Raw genomic sequence first — 21,403 nt, 5'->3', positions numbered from 1 at the left:
CGAGACCCCAACCCAGGGAATGTTTTCCCAACTCAGTTCATCTAATCGAGATAATCTCTCACAGTCATTCCCAGAGCCTCATCTTCCAGGTTATTCTAGGTCTCATTAAGTTGGCAATTGAGACTAACCATCACACCAGGAGTGCCAGAGCTGCTTCTCACGGTAGTATTTTTAGGTTTTTGAGGAACCTTCATTCTGATTTCCATAGTGGCTCCACTAATTTACATAACAGTGAAGACTAACCATTATATAAATATATCTAACAGTAGAAACTAGGTCATTTGGTAATGGTGTTTAACATTTGAGTAACTGACCAACTGTTTTCCTAAATGGTTACACCATTATACATTAGCACCAATGGGGAATGAGTATTCTAATGTCTCCTAATTCTTGCCAACACTTGTTATTATGTCTTTTTTATTATAAACATCCTATTAGATGTGAAGTGACATCTCATTGCATTTTTTAAAGTAACATCTGTGTGTGTTTGTGTGTGTGTGTGTGTGTGTGTGTGTGTGTGTGTGTGTGTGTGTGTACCTGCATGCATGCATGTGTACCATGGCATTACATGCATGTAGAAATCAGAGGACAACTTTGGGAAGTCAGATCTCTTCCTCCATCGTATGAGTCCTGGGGATGAGGTTCAGGCCAAGGTTTAGTGGCAAGTGCCTTTAATGATGAGCATCTTGCTGGCTCTCATTGTGGTTTTCATTTGCATTTCCTTGATGGCTAATGATATTTGGCATCTTTTCATAGTGGCCACCTGCCTATTATCTTTGGAGAAGTGTCTACTCATATCATTCGCTTTAAAAATGAGTAATTTGGTTTATGGATTTCTTTATATATTTTAATTATAAGTGTTATCAGATATATAGTTTACAAAACGTCCTCCATTTTTTTAAATGATTTATTTACTTATTATGTACACAGAAGAGGGCACCAGATCTCATTACAGATAGATGGTTGTGAGCCACCATGTGGTTGCTGGGAATTGAACTCAGGACCTCTGGAAGAGCAGTCAGTGCTCTTAACCTCTGAGCCATCTCTCCAGCCCACGTCCTCCATTCTTTAAGATATTTCAATTTCTTGTTTGGTATCCACTTGAGCACAAAATTGTAAAATTTTGATGAAGTTAAATCTATCTATATTTTAAGAATCTTAAACAATCATTTCACTGATAAAAAGGAAGAGAGGGGGTTTGGAGACATAACTGGGTTGGTAGAGCGCTTGGCTGGCATGAACAAAGCCCTGGATCTGTCTCCCAGCACTGCATAGACCAGGCATAGAGTTGTACACTTGTAATCTCAGCACACCAGAGTTTGAGACATGAAGATCAAGAGTTCAAGGTCATCCTCGGCTACATATTGAGTTCCAGAATAGTCTGGAATACATGAAACCCTGTCTCAAATAGGAAAAGAGAAAGAAAAAGAAGATTGTTGTTAGGGATTATGCTGGGTTAGTTAGCTAGTTTTCCAGTATTACTTCACTAGCACTGATTAGTTAGCTAGTTTTCCAGTAAGACACATGGTACTCCTCTTGTTGAATAGGTCTTCAGTCCAATTAGAGAGCAGTTGCTTACCACCAAAGTACGTGCGCCACAACTGTACCGTCAGGGTTATCATGCCATGCTGGTCATTGATGGGCTTCCTAGACATCATAACAATCTATAAACATTTGTCTTTATAGCCACAGATAAATGCAGTCTTTACCCCTTATCAAGGAAACTACTCTTTGCAACAGATGAAGACAACTACAAAAAAAAAAAAAAATCACAACCAATAAAAACGCAGAGTGGTTGAGCACAGTCCCAAGGGATACATTCACAAAACACTCCCACACCTAAACGCTCGGGGAACATTGGAGAAGAAGGGTCCAGAAAGATTGTAAGAGCCAGAGGATCAGGGAGTTTGCTGTGCCTTCTAGTAACAGCAGAAGCTACACTCATAAAGTCTCATCTACATGACCACCCAAACGTGAGCTAAACAGGGCTGACACCAAAGAACATGCCAAACTGGATGGGGAAGAGTCCGCAAGGCCCCAACCCTCCACACACAAGCGGGAGAGGTGGGTCTTCCCTAGGGAAAAACACACCAGCTGAGTGTCCAGTGCCAAAGAGACAGGCGTGAAAACATACATGCAAAGAATATTGTACAGACCGAGCAGGTCATATTTATGAATATATATGTATGTACATATGTATTACACATATATGCATGTAACAACAATAAAAAGAGAGACCGTGAATTTGAAGGAGAGTGGGGCGGGGTATATGAGAGGGTTTGCAGGAAGGAAAGGGAAAGGATAAACATATAACCATAATCTCAAAAATGAAAAACATGAAAAAGTACTTGTAGGACTGACAAAAATGTGAAAATCAAATTACTTTTACTCAGGCATAGCCGCAATCACATTTAGTGCAAATAAAGACAGGTATTGTCAGAGCAAATAAGAAGACATGGCCTAACAGCTCTGTAAAATAGAATTTTTGTGAGGATTATACTTTGTAGTGCATAAAATGAAAAGTAAGAAGATGGAGGGAAACAATGATTACAAGAAAGCTAGCATGGCTGTGTGATAAATGTCAAGACAAAGAATAATATTAGAGACAAAGGCACACTTAATAATACGGAAAAGGTCAATTCATTAAATAAGTCTACCTGATAAAAGGGTTTCAAATTTCATGAAGCAAAACTTGACAGGGCTAAATGGAAAAATGCATAAATCCAGGATTGATTGTCTAGCATTGAATAAATCAGCCTTGCCTTCCTGGGGAATATGTCACTTGGTTATATTAATTTTTCTATTTTTTTTTAGATTGCACAATGCTTTATTAACTTTAAATTTTCTTTTTAGTTAAAAGTTTTTTTTTCATTTTACATACCAACCACAGAATCCCTCCCTCCCTTCCTCCCGCTCCGCCCACCTTCCCTCACTCCACCCCCCATCCACTCCTCAGAGGGGGTAAGGCCTCGCTTGGAGCCAACAAAGGCTAGTATACCAAGTTGAGGCAGGACCGAGCCCCTCCCCCCTGCATCAAATTTTTCTATATATTTACAAGTTGATATGCTAATATTTTGTTAAATACTATCTATGCTTTTGGTGTAATATCAAGGAATCCATTGCCTAATACATGATCACAAAGATTTATATTTAAGAGTTTTGTATCATTAGTACCTACATTTTTTGGTTCGTGCATGTGTGTGGCATGCATATGGGTGTGTGAATGTGTGCTCCTGTGTGTTACATGCAAACTCAAGAGGGGGATGTCAGATGTGTTCTTTATCATTCTACAAAGCGAGTTCCAGGAAAGCCAGGGATACACAGAGAAACCATTTCTTGAAAAATAAAAACAAAAAAAAATTTATCTGTGGTCTGGAGAGATGGCCCAGCAGTTAAGAGTATTGGTTGCTCTTGCAGAGGACCTGGGTTCGACTCCCAGCATGCATATGGTAGCTCACAACTTGTCTATAGCTCCAGTTCCAAGGGATCTGAGTTCCTCTTCTGACCTGCTTGGGTACAAGTCCTTCATGCGGTGTGCATATATACATGCAGGCAAAACACATACTCACACACATAAAATAAAACAAATAAGTATTAAAAATGTGAGTATTTTATCTATTCTTATTTTATGTGTGTGTTTGCCTGTATGTGGTGATACTCTGTTTGCACTTTAACAAATAAAGCTTGCCCGGAGATCAGAAAAATAAAGGAGCTAGCCAAAGTCACCTCTTACCTCTACTGAATCCTCAGACCCGAAGGGTGAGCTTCTGTCTCCTCCCACCTTATGTTCTGGAGGTAAGAGGTGACTGTGGCTGCTCCTTTACTTCTCCGATCTTTCAGCATTTACCCTGATAGCTGACTCTGGGTTTTTATTACTAAGACCAATTAGAATTTGTGCTCCACCTGTGTGTATGTGACCTCTGCCCACAGAATAGGGCATTTGATACTCTGAAACTGGAGATACAGATGGTTGTGAGCCACCTTGTAGGATTCAAACCCAGGTCTTCTGCAAGGGTAACGAATGCTCTTAACTGTTGAGCCATCTCTCCAGACTTCTTTGTTTTTGAGACAGGGTCTCACTGTGTGGCCCAGGATAGACTCAAACTCACAGCTACCTGAGTCTGCCTCAGCCTTATGAGTACTGGGAATACAAGCACATAGCACCATACCAAGTTTGCTTTTTTGTATACAGGGTGTGGTAAGAATCTAGCTATTGTTTTGCATGTGGGTATCCATTTGTCCTAACATAATTTGTTTGAAAGTTTAATTTCCCATTGAATTATCTTGACAGATTCTGTGGCCCCTCCCCAAATCCACATGTTGAGATTATAACCACAAGGTGATGATATTGGGGGTGGGGTCTTTGGGAAATTAGCCTCCTTATAAAAGAGAGCTGAGAGAGTTAGGTAGCCCTTTCCAGTGTGTGAGGACATAGTAACAAGGTGCCATCTGTGAGCTAGAGAGAACCTGCCAGCACCTTGATTGTGAGTTTCCCAGCCTCTTGAACCAAGAAGAATAAATTTCTGTTGTTTATAAGCTGCCTGGTGTATGATATTTTGTCAATAGAAACCTGAATGTACAAGACAACATTCTTGCTGGAAATTGATTGACTATAAACCAGAGGGTTTATTTCTGTACTCAAATCTATTCAATTGATCTTTATGTCTATTCTTAAGCTAGGACCTTTCTGTCTTTTTTCCATTTTGTGTGTGTGCTGTGTGCATATGTGTGTGGGGGGCATGACTTGGATGTGTGCATGTGAGGGCCCAAGGTTGATGTCAGGAATTATCCTCTATGCTCTTCCAACTTATTCACTGAGGCAGGATCTCTCAGTCAAACCCAGAACTCACACATATGGCTAGTTTTGCTAGCCAGCTTGCTCTGGAGATGCTCTCTCTGCACCTTCTGAGACTGAAATTGCAGGCTGGCTGCCATTCCCCTACCCACAGTTCACAAGAGTTTCTGAAGAACTGGAACTCTAGTCTTCACCGTTTTAATGCTTGCACCTAACCACTGAGCCATCTTCCTAGCCCCTCACTGTCTTGATTACTATAATTTGTGATGAGTCTCACTTTCTCTCTCAAACAGGGTTTCATGTATTCCAGGCTACCCGAAACCTGCCTCAAAAAAAGCAGCTCATAACACACTATCTAATGATGAATGCTGGTTCATCATTAGATATCATGAATGCCTGACTGCAAAACTTCATTTGGTATCTATCTCTTTCAATTCCCCATTTCTTCGAGTGAGTTTTTACTATCTGGTTGTTTCTAGGATTTTTTTTTTCATTTGATCAGAGTTGTCCAATAGTTAACATTCAGTTGTTCATACATGGTTGTTTATGGTATTTCCTTACAATCTTTTCCAGTTCTGCACAAATTGGTCAGAACGTCTCCTTTTTCACTTACGGTTTTGGTAATTTGAGTGCTTTGTCTTTTCCTTGGTGAGCCTAAAGAAATATATGTCAACTTGATTTTTTTCCAAAGAATCAACTTTTGCTTTTCTGCTCTCTATTTCTCTCACTTCTTCTCTAGGCTTTGTTTCTCTTTCCTTTGTGGTTGTGGGTAGCTCCCACCTGAACTCTCGAAGCCACTTATAAAATAATCACTCAGAGGTTTATATTAGTCACAAACTGGATGGCCTATGGCTCAGGCTTCTTGCTAGCTAGCTCTTTCATCTTAAATTCACCCATTTCTATTAATCTGTGTGTTGCCACGTGGCTGTAGCACTACTGGTCTGCTGGCATCTTCTTGCTCCTTTAGCAGTGGCTGGCATCTCCCTCACTCCGCCTTTTTCCTCCCTGTCTCTCTGCTTGCATTTCCAGCCTGCCTCCAAACTGCCTTGCCAAACAGGCCAAAGCAGCTTTTCTTATTAGCTGATACGAGCAACATATATTCACAGCATACAGAAAGACGTCCCACAGCAGTGGGTTTTCAAAATTATTATTTTATTACTTTTAAAAGTATTTATTTTTTATGTGTATGTGTGTTCTACCTGTGTGCATATATGTATACCACATGTGTTCATGGTACCTGAGGAGATAAACAGAGTTGAATCTTGGAGAACTGCAGTTACAGTTGGTTGTGGGGCACCATGTGGGATGCTGGGACACCAAACTCAGATCCTCCATAAGAGCAGCCAGTGCTCTTAACTGAAGAGTTCCATTTCTTCAACTTTCCATTATTTTTCTCTTGATGATGTTTATATGTGTATGCTCGTGTAGGGTATGCACACTTGAGCCTGGTGCCCATGGAGGATGCCAGAAAGAGGTTGTTGGATCCCCTGGAGCTAGAGTTGCAGGTGATTGGGAGTCACCTGACATGGATCGTCAACAAGAGCAGTATGTGCTCTTAACTGCAGAACCATCTCTCCAGTCTCTACTGCGGGCTTTATTTGACCTTGTTTTTGTAGTTTCCTGGGGTGGGAGGTTATGCTATAGATCTGAGAGCTTCCTTTCCCTTTTTAACGAAGGTATTTATAGCTTCATGTTTCCCTCTATGCATTGCTCTAGCTTCATCCCTCGGCTGGTGGTATAGTATGCCACATCATTTTCATTCATCACATGAGGAATTCCCCTCATTTGTCTTGTCATCTCCTCTTTGGCCCATTGGTGCTAATGAAACTGTGGTGCTGACCTCTTTCCTGGTTATAGACCTCAGGCTTCTGCTATCTTCTTCCAAGGACACTAGTCCTCTTTAGGAAAGCCCCACCCTCATGAGCTGATTACCTCCCAAACATCCCAACTCCAAACATTGTCACATTAAAGATTGGGGTTTAACATATTAACTTAATAGGGATATAAACATGCGATGCATATTGGTAACTCACTAATTTACTTAATAAGTAATACAGATAGGTCTGGGGATGCAGTTCAGTTGCTAAAGTTCTTGCCTAGCGTTTGTGAAACCCTGTGTTAGATTCTCAGTATCACATAAACTGGGCATGGTAGTATTTACCTGTAATGTCAGCGTTTGGGAGATGGAAGCAGGGGGATGATAAGTTCAAGGTCATCTTTAGCTGCATTGAAAGTTTGAGGCCAGCCTGGGGTATTTGAAAGCCTGTCTTAAAAAACAAGGATAAAAAAAAACAAGGATAAATTATTATCATAGATTTATTATATGACAGTGTGGTTCTGAGCATCCTACAAATTTGGAGACTTGTTTTCATATGACCCTGTATTATAGGTCCTCTTATTATTATTATGTCATTGATATGAGAAAACAAACTATACTACAAAGAGGTTTAGTGTACTGCTTAAGGACACATAGCTCAATACACTTAAGCATAACCCAAACATAAGGGTCTGGCTTCGGATTCCCTTTTTTTAATGGCATGCCACATGGATGAATTGGTTCCACCAGCTCAAAGAGAAGCGGTTGAAATTTCTAAAATGTTCACTTGCTGTTCGTGGGGTATGTGCATCAAAAGGCAAGCAAGATTTAAATAATTTATTTAAGCCAAGAGAAATTGGGTGAGTCCAGCTGTGATTGCCTTATACCATGAACTTTGCAAATCCGACTTACCGTACGATGTGATGGAAGAAGCAGCAAAGAGCATATTTTCTCTGCCCTCAGGCCTTAGCCACAACCAGCTTAAAGGCTGTTTGGAAGAGATTGACACCAGATCTGAAGATGTACTGAACTACTGCCACTAGCCAAGGACTTTGGGGGAATGAATCCTCAAATCCAACCTGCTAGACCTCAGCAAATCACAAGATTGTATTTTCTCATGGAAGAGACAATGCATCTGAACACACTGAAATTGAAACAACAGGAGGCAAAGAAAAGCTCTGCTGATTCCTTCCTGGAAATGCAGACTCCAACTGGCCATGTGGATTAGGCAGATGGCGACTGGAAGTCTCTCATTGCAGAGCTGACTCGTGCCCCGTCCATGCTTAGATTTGGAAGAATGCTGTGCCATACTTGGTGGGAAATAAGTCATGATTGCATGAGGATTCCCTTCCCTGGGTATAGGGGTGGAGGGAAGGATGCAAAAGAGAGTTTAGACCACAGGGTCCTGAGAGTTCAGGCCTGGAGGGAGAAAAGCCTCTCTCATCTTAGGCTAGATGTGCAGAGCCAGGAACTCACAAGCCAAAATGACCGGAGTCGTAACAACAGGGACAGAGCCAGCCTCGGGATGTGCCATGCCTAGCAGAGGTCTGGGACATTTGATTGTTCTGTCTTTTGTGTGGAAGCCATGGTAGGATACAGAGGTGCAGCTGAGTGTAAGACACTGTGAGGAAATGGGCAGATAAGGCTCATAGACTTTTCTTTCTTTTTTGCTTTATTTTTATTTTTATTTATTTATTTTGCTTTTTAAAACAGGGTTTCTCTGTGTAGCCCTGGCTGTCCCGGAACTCACTCTGTAGACCAGGCTGGCCTCGAACTCACAGAGATCTGCCTGCCTCTGTCCCAGCCTTAGACATTTAAAAAATATTTATTTTTATTTTTTTATGTGTATGAGTGTTCTACTTTTGCATATATATGTGCACCATGTGCATGCAATATCTGAGGAGGCCAGAGGAAGGTGTCCATCCCTGGAAACGGAGTTATAGATGGTTGTGAGTCACCCAGTGTGGGTGCTGGGAATCGAACCGGAGTCTTCTGGAAGAGCAACAAGTGCCCTTAACTGCTGTGTCATCTCTTCAGCCCAGACATGTATTGAAATGTAATATAACTGCTTATTAACTTTGTTCATTGTTTTTGTTGGCTGGTTTTATGTTGCTGGGGATTAGACATAGGTCCTCATGCATTCTGGGTAAGACTCTACCACTGAGCTATACCCCTAGCCTTTGGCTTTTTGAGACAAGTTCCTGCTATATATAGCCCAGGCTAACTTGGAACTTACTAGTCTCCTGCCTCTGCCTCTCAAGTGCTGGGATTCCAGGCATGGATTAATTCACATGTTTTGATAAATATAAACAATTGTTTAACAAATGAACAAAATACAAGTTTAAAGATATTTTATGATTACTCTAGGACTACAGACAGTTTATGTATCTTACCTGACTAAATTATCAAAAATTGTATCAGAATTTTACCAATAAAGTCAGGCATGGTGGTCCATACCATCATCCCAGCACTTGGAAGGTAGAGGCAGGGGGATCAGAGTTCAAGGCCAGCCTGAGCTACCCGAGACCTTGTCTAACTCTCCTTTACCCCCACCGAAGAATTTAACAGATGAATGTCAAGATGAATGACGAAATTCTAAGCAAAGTTGGGGGTCATCCTAATGTCCCTGAATTCCGTCTTCCTTCCATTCCCTCACTTTCTCCTCCCTTTTCTTCCCCTCCATTCTCTTCCCCTTCCTTTCTGGTTTTATTGCTATATAGCCCTGGATGGCTTGTAATTCACTGTGTTGAGCACCATGGCCTAATGCTTGTGGCAATCCTCCTGCCTCTGCCTCCCAAGTGCTGGCATTATAAGCATAGAGCATTGAGTTCAGTTTTCAAATTAAAAGTAAACTTTTATGAGTTGGTGGCAGGGTGATGGGACCTGAACTTGGTTTTTCGAGACAGGGTTTCTCTGTGTAGCTTTGCGCCTTTTCCTGGAACTCACTTGGTAGCCCAGGCTGGCCTCGAACTCACAGAGATCCGCCTGGCTCTGCCTCCCGAGTGCTGGGATTAAAGGCGTGCCCCGCCACCACCGCCCGGCATTGTTTTGTTTTTAAAAAGTCATTTTATGTGGATGTGTGTATGTCTGTGCAACACGTGTGTGCAATGACCACGGAGGCCAGAAGAGGGAGTTAGAAGCCCTGGAACTGCAGTTACAAATAGTTGTGAGTGCCCATGTGAGTTTTCTGCAACGGAAGGAAGTGCCCTTAACTGCTGCACTGTCTCTCCAGCAACCACCTGCTTTTTCAAAAAAGTAGCCTCAGCTTTCTTGGAACTCTCTCTGTAGACCAAGCTGGCCTTGAACTCACGGAGCTCTGCCTGCCTCTGCCTCCCGAGTGCTGGGATTAAAGGTGTGGGCCACCATGCCCAGCAGCACCTCACTTTCTTAAAAATTGTCAAAACTGAAGCCCCTATCACAAATCTCTAAATGGACTCATCATGAGAGAGGGCCAGACTAAATAGCTGCTACTGGCCTAATTCATTTCTTTAAATACCAGTGTTCTATTCTTATTATTGGGTCAATCAATATTGATCAATGACCAACAATGAGTCTGGAAATGTGCCCTTTGGAGTTCACACAGTTGATTAAACTCTTGGGGAATGCTTTTGCTTTATCGTCCTCACAGTACTCACTACTGAATAGATAATAAGCCATCTTTTATTAACAATTTATTCCATATGTATTTATCTGTATTTTTTATTAGGTGACCTCCAATGGCAAAAATGTGAGTAGCATATCTTAACAAACTTTCCTAAAATTTTAGGTATCTTGCTTGGATTTGTGATTAGACTCATGACAATTAATTATTACTTTTTCTTTTTTAAATATATTTTCATTAGTTCTTTGGGAGTTTTCTAAGTATATTTTGATAATATTTACCCATCTTCTCCCATCTCCTCCCAGATCCACTCCCAAATTCCATACCCACCAAACTTTAAGCCATGGCAATTTATTTAAATTCATAATTATTTCTGACACAGGACTTGAGAACTAATATTTTCATTACTATCACTGCTGAAAGCTGGTGCATTTCCTTTGGAAACCAGGAGAGGAGACAGTTTGTAAGTGTCCTATTATGAATGTTGAGAAGCTTGGCCTCTGTCTCACTTGAAGACCTTACGCTGAGGTGGGCCAGGAAACCATTTGTAGCAAAGCCCGTATCATGCCCAGGAAGCAGCTTTGGCTCTTTGCCAACTGGTCACAAAGTGAGTAAGTACATCAAGTTCCCAAGTTCCTCAATAAGAAGTGTATTCTCAGGTAACTTGCATGACGGCAGATGAACCTCCACGTCAAACAGCAGCATAAAGGCCATGTGAGGACCCCTTTATGGAGCTGGACTGTGGTGTAGTGTATGAAAACTTGGAGGATGTTGACCTTATCTGCTGTGCTTACAAGCTAGAGTCATCTGGGAGCAGAAGACCTCAGCTGAGAAAATGCCTCTATAAGATCAGACTGTAGGCAAGCCCATAGAGCATTTTCTTCATTAGTGATGAATGTGGGAGGACCCAGACCACTGTGGGGGGTTCTATCCCTGAGCTGGTGGTCCTGAGTTCTAGAAGAAAGTAGGTTGAGCAAGCCATGATGAGCAAGCCAGTAAGCAGCACCCCTCCATGGCCTCTGCATCAGCTCCTGCCTACAGGTTCTTGTCCTGTTTGAGTTCCCGTCCTGACTTCCTTCAGTGATGACTGTGATATAGAAGTATAAGTGAAATAAACCCTTCTTCCCCAAGTTGTTTTGGTCATGGTGTTTCATCACAGCAATAGCAACCCTAACTAAGACAACTGACAAGATCGCATCCATACTTGAGGCAAGGTTTTTTGGATTTGCATACCTTAGAGATCTGTTCAAAGATATCTCTCTGGCCCACGTCTTCCTTCACAAGAGAACTGACAGGTTGATTTTGCCCACATGCAAGCTTCTAGAATATCAGTGCTGGTACCACCCCTCCAGACTCAAAGATATCTGCTCTTTTGTCTGGCTCATTCACCCTTGTCTCTTCTGTACAACCAGGGCACATCTCCGTTTCATTTTTTTCCCCACAGCCAGCCCCATTCATAGGGCAGGTGTTAGCAATCTGGTTTTTTTCTGACTCAGCCCCTCCCTGGGGCTACTCAAGACCACGCCTACAGGCTACTTAAGAACTGGTTGCCATACCTGCTGTGTGCTCTTTGCCTACAAGAGAGCCACGCGGAAGATGCTTTACTCTGCTCAGATTAAACCTGGATTTATTAATTTGGCTTGATTGGCTTATTACATCGGTGGTGGAGGATACCCAATAACCGGGAATCCAAAACTTATCAGGAACTAATGGTTCTAAGTTTGGAAACCTACCCACTCCCTGCCCTCCACATACACATTCATGCTCTCTCTCGGGGTTGGATGCCAGCTTATATCCACCTCGGTGGCTATTTTCCCCCCAATTTGGCATTTCCCAACCTATTTCTGGTTAGTGATGCTTCTGTTATTAAAGTCTAAACTTAGCTATCATCACATGAGTAAAGCCTTATTCGATTGCTTGAGCCTGACTTAAGGTACCTATTCCCAAGGACCCCAGGGCCCCGTCTCTTTATTGTTCTGTACTATAACAGTCAGACTTGTCTTTCTGTCTTCTTTCTCCTATCTAGACTAAGTTCCATAATGACACTTATTCATGGCTGGATCTTCAAGATGCCCAGCACACAAAAGGTGCTCTTTCAATCTTTATGAAATAAATAAGTATACATCAATGAATTCCATTCACTATCTCCCCTGTACCTCTGACTTCTTCCCTCAGCTAGAGGTTGACAGCACAGATGATTTTAAATTGCATGACTTCCTTATGAGTCAGCTTCACCAATTAGCTGCAAGTCAATATACCCCTAGGTGATGGGACCTACTTTATAAAGTTTAATATTGAGCAGTCAAGTTACAAAAAATAATGGTGTCAAAGTCCACAGTTATAATTTTACCTTAATTGTTTCCAACAAGAACATACCATAACTAGTTACTTCGAGGTCCTTCATGGCCAGGTAATGATAAAACCATGGGTTCTCGTTTGCTTTTCTGTGGCTGTAATAAATACCACGAGCAAAAGAATCTTAGAGGAGGAAAGAGTTTGCTTCAGTTGAGACTTCCAGGTCACGCAATCCGTTATTGATGGAAGTCAGAACAGGAACTCAAGAAGGAACTGAGACAGAAACCATGGAGGAATGCCAGTCACTGACTCATTCACTGACATGTTCAGCTAGTTTTCTCATACAGTCAGGACTGCCTCCCAAGGGTGGTACTACCCACAGTGGGCTGGACCTCCTACACGTTAGCAATCATGACAATACACCACAGCCAATTCTTCTGCTGAGATTCCTTTTTCCCAGGTGACTCTTGATTGTGCCAAGTTGACCATAAAACAAACCAGGACACCAGCCACCAGCTTACCCAAGGCACTTCAACTGTATTTGCTAGGGTAGGTAAAATACCTCATTGCAATGTAGATTTGACTTGGAAAAGAAGGAAGCAGACTGTTTAGAAGTGCTTTCTGCACTGCTGTGATATCTGAAATTCTTAGCTGAGGGGCGAGGGATGCAGGTCGTTTGCTTTTGCATTTGCCTCGTTTGCACGAAGACCTGAGTTCAGTCCAGCACCATAGAAACAGGGCATTTTGATACACACTTGTGTGATCCCAGCACTTGAAAAGTAGAGGCAGGAAGACTAAAAGGGCAAGGTCGTCTTCAGCTACATAGTGGGGAGTTCAGAGCCATCCAGGGAAACTTGAGATTCTGGGGTGGGGTGGGGGTCTGAAATATTTAGTTGAAAGGATGAGGTTAAGGGTATTAGCTGGCTAGAATGACACTTCATAAAAGGTTATCTTGGCAAATTTTACTAAGACTCATAGCTAGTTTTTCACCTTTGCAATTCAAACCCCTCAGCCTCAGAAGTTTACTTATGCTAGGCAAGTACACACTAATCAAAGCAGAATACCAACCTAATAGTTTACAAAAAAAAAAAAATGCACGACACCAGGGGCGAAAATCTTGGAGAAAAACAATGATAGATTTGGGCATATAAATATTTCAGTCTCTTTACACAGAATTAACTATAAACAAAATGAATGACAAAGGATGACTATCCACACGGAAGACAAGTGTTTCAATATAAAAGTGGGCAAAAGACACATACAGGAAATTCACGAAAACAAGAACTACAGCTGCCCAATAGCTGGTGAGAGTATTTACAGCATGGAAATCAGCAAGTGACGCAGAGCAGGCTTGTTGTTTGTCTCTTGGACTGCTAGCTATTCAATATTTACTGGCTCAACACTGGGTGCAGTCAATCACTGCCTATTACCTGGACGTTTCCCAAGTACACTGAAACATCCCCACGTTTTCTGTCTTCTCAGTGTCTCTAAAGAAATCCTGACCCCTACATACTTCTGTTTTCCTTCACAGCCAATTGTACATGCTGATCTCTTTATTCATTTCTTCGTCATTTTTCAACACGCCACCATCTTGTCTCTGCAATAGCTGTTGCTGAGCTGAGAGATCTCCAAGAAGCTGGAATTTTATTTTATGGATATATTTTATCTTCCTTGACTACTTTATCCCCGGCCCCGTGTGTGTGTGTGTGTGTGTGTGTGTGTGTGTGTGTGTGTGTGTGTGTGTGTGTGTGTGTGTAAGTGTTTCTGAGTGTGAAGCCCAAGGACTCTCTCATGCTAGGCAAGCACAGAGCCACCATTCAGACCTCCCAGGTTTTTTTTTTTGTTTTCCACAGCATTCAATTCTGTTGATTACTTTCTTCTTGAAATTCTCTGATCCTTGAGCTCCAATGACACATGATCTTGGCTGGCCTCGAGTTTCTGTCTTTTCAGATTCTTCCATCTCCACTTTTATTTCCCTTCCTTTCTGGTGGTATGGGAGGTAGACCCAAAGGCTTGCACATGCAGTGCCAGCACTGTGTCAGCTCAGCTCTGTCTTCAGCCCCATTTCCACTTGGAAGTATTGGTGTTTTCCGGAGTTCAGTCTTTAGTCATCTCTACTCGCCCCTAGGTAATTGCATCCATTCACATGGGCTTAAATACTCCACATACTCCAGTGTTTTTCATATTTATATCCCCCTCTGAGTGTAACTTCCTACTTGGTGTTGTCCCTCCAGTGTAACAGGAGTCCCTAGGTTGACATCTGTCTTCCTTACCCTCCAAATCACCAAACCTGGACCAATTTTACTGTCTAAGTATCTCTCAAATGTGTCCTCTTGTCTCCATGTGCACGTCCACCACTGTGCCCAAGCCTCCATGATCACTCAGGTAGGCTGCCACAACAGCCTTCAAACCTGCTTTCCCGTTTGTAGTCTCCTCTTTAGCCCACCCCATGCTGAAGCCAAGGATGTTCAAACATCACACTCCTGTTTTAAGTCCTCCTGGCCCTGATAAGCTTTCCCTTGCTTTCAGAGAGGTTTATTTGGTTTGGTTTGTTTTTTTCCAGTTCTAAGGATTAGACCCAAGATCTCATGCACACTAAGCAAGCACTCTACCACCGAGTATATCCTCAGCTTCCCTCCAGACTTTCAGGGTAGAAACAATGCAATGGCCTTGAGCCCTGCATGATCTTGCTCTGTGCTACCTCACTCAAGGCCCTGTGAATTCCAGCCACACCAGCTTTCTGTCAGCACTCTACCACTCAGCCCCAGCCCAGCCCAGCCCCAGTTCTTTCTGTTTTCTCTCTCTCTCTCTCTCTCTCTCTCTCTCTCTCTCCTCTCTCTGTCTCTGTCTGTCTCTCTCTTTTTATCTCTTTCTTTCTTTCTTTCTTTCTTTCTTTCTTTCTTTCTTTCTTTCTCTCTCTCTCTCTCTTCTCTCTCTCTTTCTTTCTTTCTTTCTTTCTTTCTTTCTTTCTTTCTTTCTTTCTTTCTTTTAGGGTGGTGGTGATTCAAGACAGGGATTTTCTATGTAACAGTCCTAGCTGTCCTGGAACTCGCTCTGTAGCCCAGGCTGGCCTCAAACTCACAGAGATCCACCTGCCTCTGCCTCCTGAGGGCTAGGATTAAAAGCATGAGCTACCACTGCCTGTTTCTTGAACACAGACTTCACACATGCTCTTGCTTTTACCTGGAATGTCCTTGACACTGTTCTTGCAGACTCCTATGTGATTTTCATATCTTAAGTCAAACATCACTTCTTCCATGGAGCCTTATACCCAGATAAACTAAACTACCAGACTAAGTTCTATCAGTCCTTAACACCATCCACCATTGTCCACTCTCAAGGTATCCCAAATATCTCCTTTTTTGTTTGTTTGTTCATGTTTTTTGTTCATTTATTTATTTACATTAAATTTTTATTTATTTACTTGGGGATGAGTGGGCATGACATCTGTGGATGTCAGAGGACAACTTGCAGGAGTCTGATTTCTCCTTCTACCATGTGGGTTCTGGCGATTGAGCTTTCAGCTCTGGCGATTGAGCTTTCAGCCCTGGCGATTGAGCTTTCAGCTCTGGCAATTGAGCTTTCAGTTGATCGTATTGTTTTAAGGCCTGTGCAAGGTACAAAAAAAGTGCTCACCTGATGGAGAGCCAGGGAAAAACAAGTAAAAGATGAGACTTAGATCCCACAATTCCCTTTGAGGGCATGCCCCGGTAACATAATGATTTCTATCGAGGCTCTGATTCTTGAAATTTCCACCACTTCTCAATGGTGCTGAGTTGGGGACCAAGCCTTTAACATATTGGCCTTTAGGGGGCAGTTAAGATCTAACTATAGTAATGGGGTAAACATTCAATTATGATGAGAAAATCCAAAACAATTTCTTTTATCTTAGTGAAATGTACAGTAAAATATTATTACTATCTATAATAACCCTACTGTATAATAACACAGTATAACTTTTTGGGGGGCAGTGCTGGGGATTGAACCCAGAGCCTATGTACATGTTAGGCAAAAGCTCTACTACTGAAATGTACTCCTAGATATAGAATTTTTTCTTTTTAGAACTTTGTACATTTTGTTTATTTTTTTGCTTTTTTTAGACAAGATCGCATAAAGCCAAAGGTGGCCCCCGACTTGCTATGTAGTTGAGGATGATCTTGAACTCCTGATTTTTCTGCCTTCACTCCTAAGTGCTGGGATTACAGGTATGCACCCCACGCCTGGCTTTAGAACATCTTACTTCTTACTGTAGTTTACTGAACATCTAACTGTAATTTAGTACAAGTTTATCGGCCTTTCCCCATCCCCGCTTCCCCTTCTAATGCACACTAATTATCACCCATTAAGAAACATGGGCAGGCTAGGCATGGTGGTGGCTCATGCCCACAATCTCAGCACTCAAGGAGAAACAGGAGGGTCAGGATGGAGAGATGGCTCAGCAGAAAAGAGAGCTGGCCGCTCTGCAGGGGCCTGAGTTCAGTTCCCAGTATTCATGCTGATAGCCTGTAACTCCACCTCCAGGGGATCCAACACTCTTCTAGCTTCTGAGGACACCTGCACACATGTGCCATACACTTACACCGATGCCTACACACACATAAAAATAAATATTTTAAAAATTCAATGTTATGCTGGGCGGTGGTGGCACACGCCTTTAATCCCAGCACTCAGGAGGCAGAGCCAGGTGGATCTCTGTGAGTTCGAGGCCAGCCTGGGCTACAGAGCGAGATCCAGGAGAGACTCCAAAAGCTACACAGAGAAACCTTGTCTCGAGAAAACCAAAAACAATAAAAAAGTCAGTGTTATAATTATCTTACATTCTGAAAATGTTCCCAGTCATAGGGGCTTCACATTCATGATCCCATTTAATCCTAATCACTTCCTCAAGGCCCCACCTCTAAACCCTGTGCTGGGATCGCATTCACACCTTCTCACTCCCTCACAAAGGGGACTGCGTTTGTTTGTTTCAACGGAAGTTCTTGGATGGCGCCAACCACAGCAAATAGCATCCTGAGACCTGTCACTCTACTTGTACTCCAGTCACTCTCTGCTCCAAATGCCTTTTTCCTAGCTGAAGCCAGAGCTGACCTTTTCAAGTTGCAAATGGGCTCCTGTCACTTCTTCACTCTGAAGTCCCCACCATCTAAGGGACCATTTCTCCAACAGATTCAGGTAGCGCAGCATCTGGAAGTCACGGTGTCCTTTCCAGAATGCCATGAAGTAATTGATATATTAAATCACACCATATGAGATAAAATGATTTTCTAAAGAACACTTCTGTGAGTGGGAAATATGTCTAGATTATGTGTGTGCAATATAAAATCATAGCCACAAGCACAGATGTCCATGAAATGATAAACTGTTGAATTAAGCATGATCAGTGGTGGAATTGCCTGTTTAATATTCATTGGCTACTCATTCCTTCATTTTGTTGCTTGCTAGCTAATAAGCACGAACATCTGTCAAAGATTTAGGAAAGATTTATGGTTAAAAAGTTTTTTAAAAGAGAAAATTCTACTCATTAACTTTTTTTTTCATTTGCTCTATGAGCATCTCATTTGTGCCAGGCACAATTCCAGACACTGAGTGGTCATTGTCTTTAGACAGCGCAGCCTGAGCACCCCGACTCTAGAGCAAGAAGCCCAAGCAATTTGCTGTCACTAACATGGCTCTTCGAGACCTGGTCCAGTCTCATCTTGCAGTCTCTATAGCCATTGTCTTCTCGTCCCACCCCTTCTGTCTGAGATCTGGCGTTTCTTAAAGGCTCTCTTCCTCTTTTTATTTATTGATTTTTCTTTGCAGCACTGAGAATCAAACCTAGGACCTCCAGCATGTTAACACTGAACTATGCCCACAACCTGGACTCCTTCCTCCTTTCTTCTTCCGTTCTTCCCTTCCTTCCTTCCTTTCTTTTTATATTAGTGTGTGTGTGTGTGTGTGTGTGTGTGTGTGTGTGTGTGCAGATGCACTTGTGTCATGGCACACCTGTGGAGGTCAGAGGACAACTCTCAGGAGTCAGTTCTCTCTTATGACCTCATGGAATCCAGGAATCAAACTCAGGTCGTTAATGCCTCTAACTGCCAACCCCTCCATCTGATTTCCTTATTTATAACATTCTTCTTTAAAAGGTGTGTGTGTGTGTGTGTGTGTGTGTGTGTGTGTGTGTGTAGTCTCTACATGCCATGGTATGTATGCGGAGGTCAGAGGACAAAAGGCAGCATTTGGTTTCCTCTTTCTACTATGTGGATCCTAGGACTGAACTCAGGATTCGAGGAGCCTTCCTTTATCCACTGAGCCATCTTTGCAGGCTCTCTTATTCATACTCAAGTTATGATCTGAGATAGGGTATCCTGTAAGCCAGGCTGGCCTTGAACTCATTATGTAGCTGATGATGATCTTGAACTTCTGATCCTACTGCCTCCGCCTTCCAAGTGTTGGGATTTACACAGGCCACCATGCCTGTGCTTTGCAGTGCTGAGGACTAGACCCCAGGGCTTTGTGCACGCTAAGCAAACACTCTACCAACTGAACTACATTCCCAGCCCCAGACTGCATTCCTTATAACTTACCAGGTTACACTGAGGCTGGTGCAGAAAGACCACATTTTGAGAGCCAGTGGCCTAAATTAAAACCAGGAGCGGCAGGTGTTAATGCACAAAGGAATCCTCAGTTCATCCTGACAGCCTCTCTCCCCTCTCTCTCTCTCTCTCTCTCTCTCTCTCTCTCTCTCTCTCTCCTCTCTCTCTCTCTCTCTCTCTCCAAAAGAGACAGGGTCTTTTTATGTGTATTCCTGGCTGTCCTGGAACTCTCTATGTAGTCCAGGCTGGCCTCAAACACATAGAGATCCTCCTGTCTCTGCCTCCTGAGAGAGAGAATTAAAGGCATGTGCCACCAACCTAGTTTTTTTGTTTGTTTTTGTTTTTAGAGATAGGATTTCTCTGTGTACCCCTGGCTGTCCTAGAACTCATTCTGTAGACCAGACTGGCCTTGAGCTCATAGAGACCCTCCTGGCTCTACCTCCTGAGTGCTGGGATCAAAGGTGTGTGCCACCATCACCTGGCTTCCAACTTTTAACTGACTTTCTAATGCAGTTGATGCTGTCTTGATCACTTTGCTTTTGCTTTGTCCTCCAACTTTCCGATCTAAGATCATTCTAAATGCTTCTCTACTTTCCCTGAGACCAATTCCTCTGGTCTTCATTGTCTCCTTTCATACAGCCTCAGTTTCAGGATAATTTCAGGATAATGGCTTTTCCTGAGCCTTTGGATGCATGTCACTATTATGTGTCCACCCCACCTCTACCCCACCCCCTCATCCTCTCCAGTATTAGCATCCCACCTCATCAGTCACAGTGATCTCTGTAAGCTTGACTGTAAGTGTTGGCTCCAATTAGCAAGGGAGCCATTTCCTCTCCCAGGCAGAAGACTGTGGCTTCTGGGACATTAACTGTCACCTGCTGACCCTAAGGAAGTTATGGCCTGCTCCAGCTTCCTTAAGGAAAGTAGAAATATGAAAACAGCTCATTTACGTGCCTCTGTTAATTTCATCACTCAGCAACCATTGACTGAGCACCTGCCAGACACTGCACTGTGCTGGGCCTTGGTAGCCAGGGTACCACAAGGACACCACATCATAGATGCACATATGTCCGTAGTAGTGCTTATGAGTCCAAACATTTCTTTTCATGAAAAGGTCCCCCCTTCTTCACTCCCTCCTCCTTTTTCTCCTTTTTAAAAATGCAACAGAATTTCATTTAGCCCAAGCTAGCCTTGAATTTAACTTGTAGCTAGAATAACCTTGAATATGTGATTCTCTTGCTTCTCCCTCTGGACTGCTGAGAACACAGGCATGCTGGGATTATACCACAGCTGAGTTAGGCCCTGCTGGAAAGCAGCTCCGGGACTTCCTGCATACTAGCCAAGTGCTCTACCAACTAAATTAACCGGCCAGTCTCTCCCCCTAAACTCTGTTTTTTTTATTTTATCCTCTGAAGTTTTGTTGTTGTTTTTTTCCTATCATGAAAGGAGATATTTTCAACCATCCAGAAGGAGGAGAGAAGGAGCAAAATTTACCAAGTGATCGCCTCTGATAACTCTTCTCAGCCTTTCTGCCTGCCCTGTGCCTGAGAAGGTGACCAGGAGGCACAGACCCCAGCAGTTTCCAAAACCTCTGGAGAACTGAGTGTTCTTTGTAGAGACACACAGCAGGTAGGTAAGGAACGAACAAAAGCATTGCAGGAGATTTGAATTACACCCTCTGTCCCAGGCTGGGAGGTCCAGCATTGTAAAGAGATCTGGCTCAGGTTCTGATAGCCTCTAGGGACAGGCAGCTGAGTGTGGCACTTCCTAGCGCGCCAAGGTATCTGTGCTGAAGTGGCCCCAGTGCTGTGAGATAGTATGTGGGATGTGTGTGTTGAGGGTAAAGGCTGGTAGGACTTCTGGGGAGCCCCATAACCCCATTATGACCTCCAGCTCAACCATCCTGGTAGCAGCTTTTACAGAGCCCAGTAGTAGCACGGAGGGGGATGGAGGACGTGTTCACTGAGGGGAGCCCCCGCCCCCTTCACAGAGGTTCCGGTGCCTGAGGCTGCAGAGAGAATTAGAATTGAGCTTGCCCTGGAGGAAGTCAGTGCAGCCAATAACAGAGCTTGGCCTGGGCCTTTGTCATCTACCACACCCCAGCCTTTGTCTGGGAAGACACAAGGGCTATACCTTCTGGAGGCCTAGCCTGGAAGCAGCCAACACCTCTGATTCCCCACCCCCATCCGGTTGAGGCCCAAGCCTTAAAGCAGTTCCTCAATTTTAGTCTTGGTTTTATGTGCTTGTGCTATAACCAGGGCCTAACTGTTCCCCAAGTGTTCCTGAGGCTCTCAGAAACTACAGCTGCTCCTCTTCCT

The 21,403-nt window shown here is 43.1% G+C and overlaps 1 protein-coding gene across 1 annotated transcript in view; it reads left to right on the top strand.

The window, feature by feature from the left end:
• Positions 1-21,403, top strand: part of Septin6 (septin 6) — a 136,641-nt gene that overhangs the window by 38,702 nt on the left and 76,536 nt on the right. The window contains exon 2 of the mRNA XM_028887311.2: positions 20,532-20,714. The gene's annotated coding sequence lies outside the window, so the exon portion shown is untranslated. The remainder of the gene's footprint in view (positions 1-20,531; positions 20,715-21,403) is intronic.

The sequence above is a fragment of the Peromyscus leucopus genome, chromosome X (genome assembly GCF_004664715.2).
Source record: "Peromyscus leucopus breed LL Stock chromosome X, UCI_PerLeu_2.1, whole genome shotgun sequence".
In the NCBI taxonomy this organism is placed as follows: domain Eukaryota; kingdom Metazoa; phylum Chordata; class Mammalia; order Rodentia; family Cricetidae; genus Peromyscus; species Peromyscus leucopus.
This window is presented reverse-complemented; position numbering and strand designations above follow the sequence as displayed.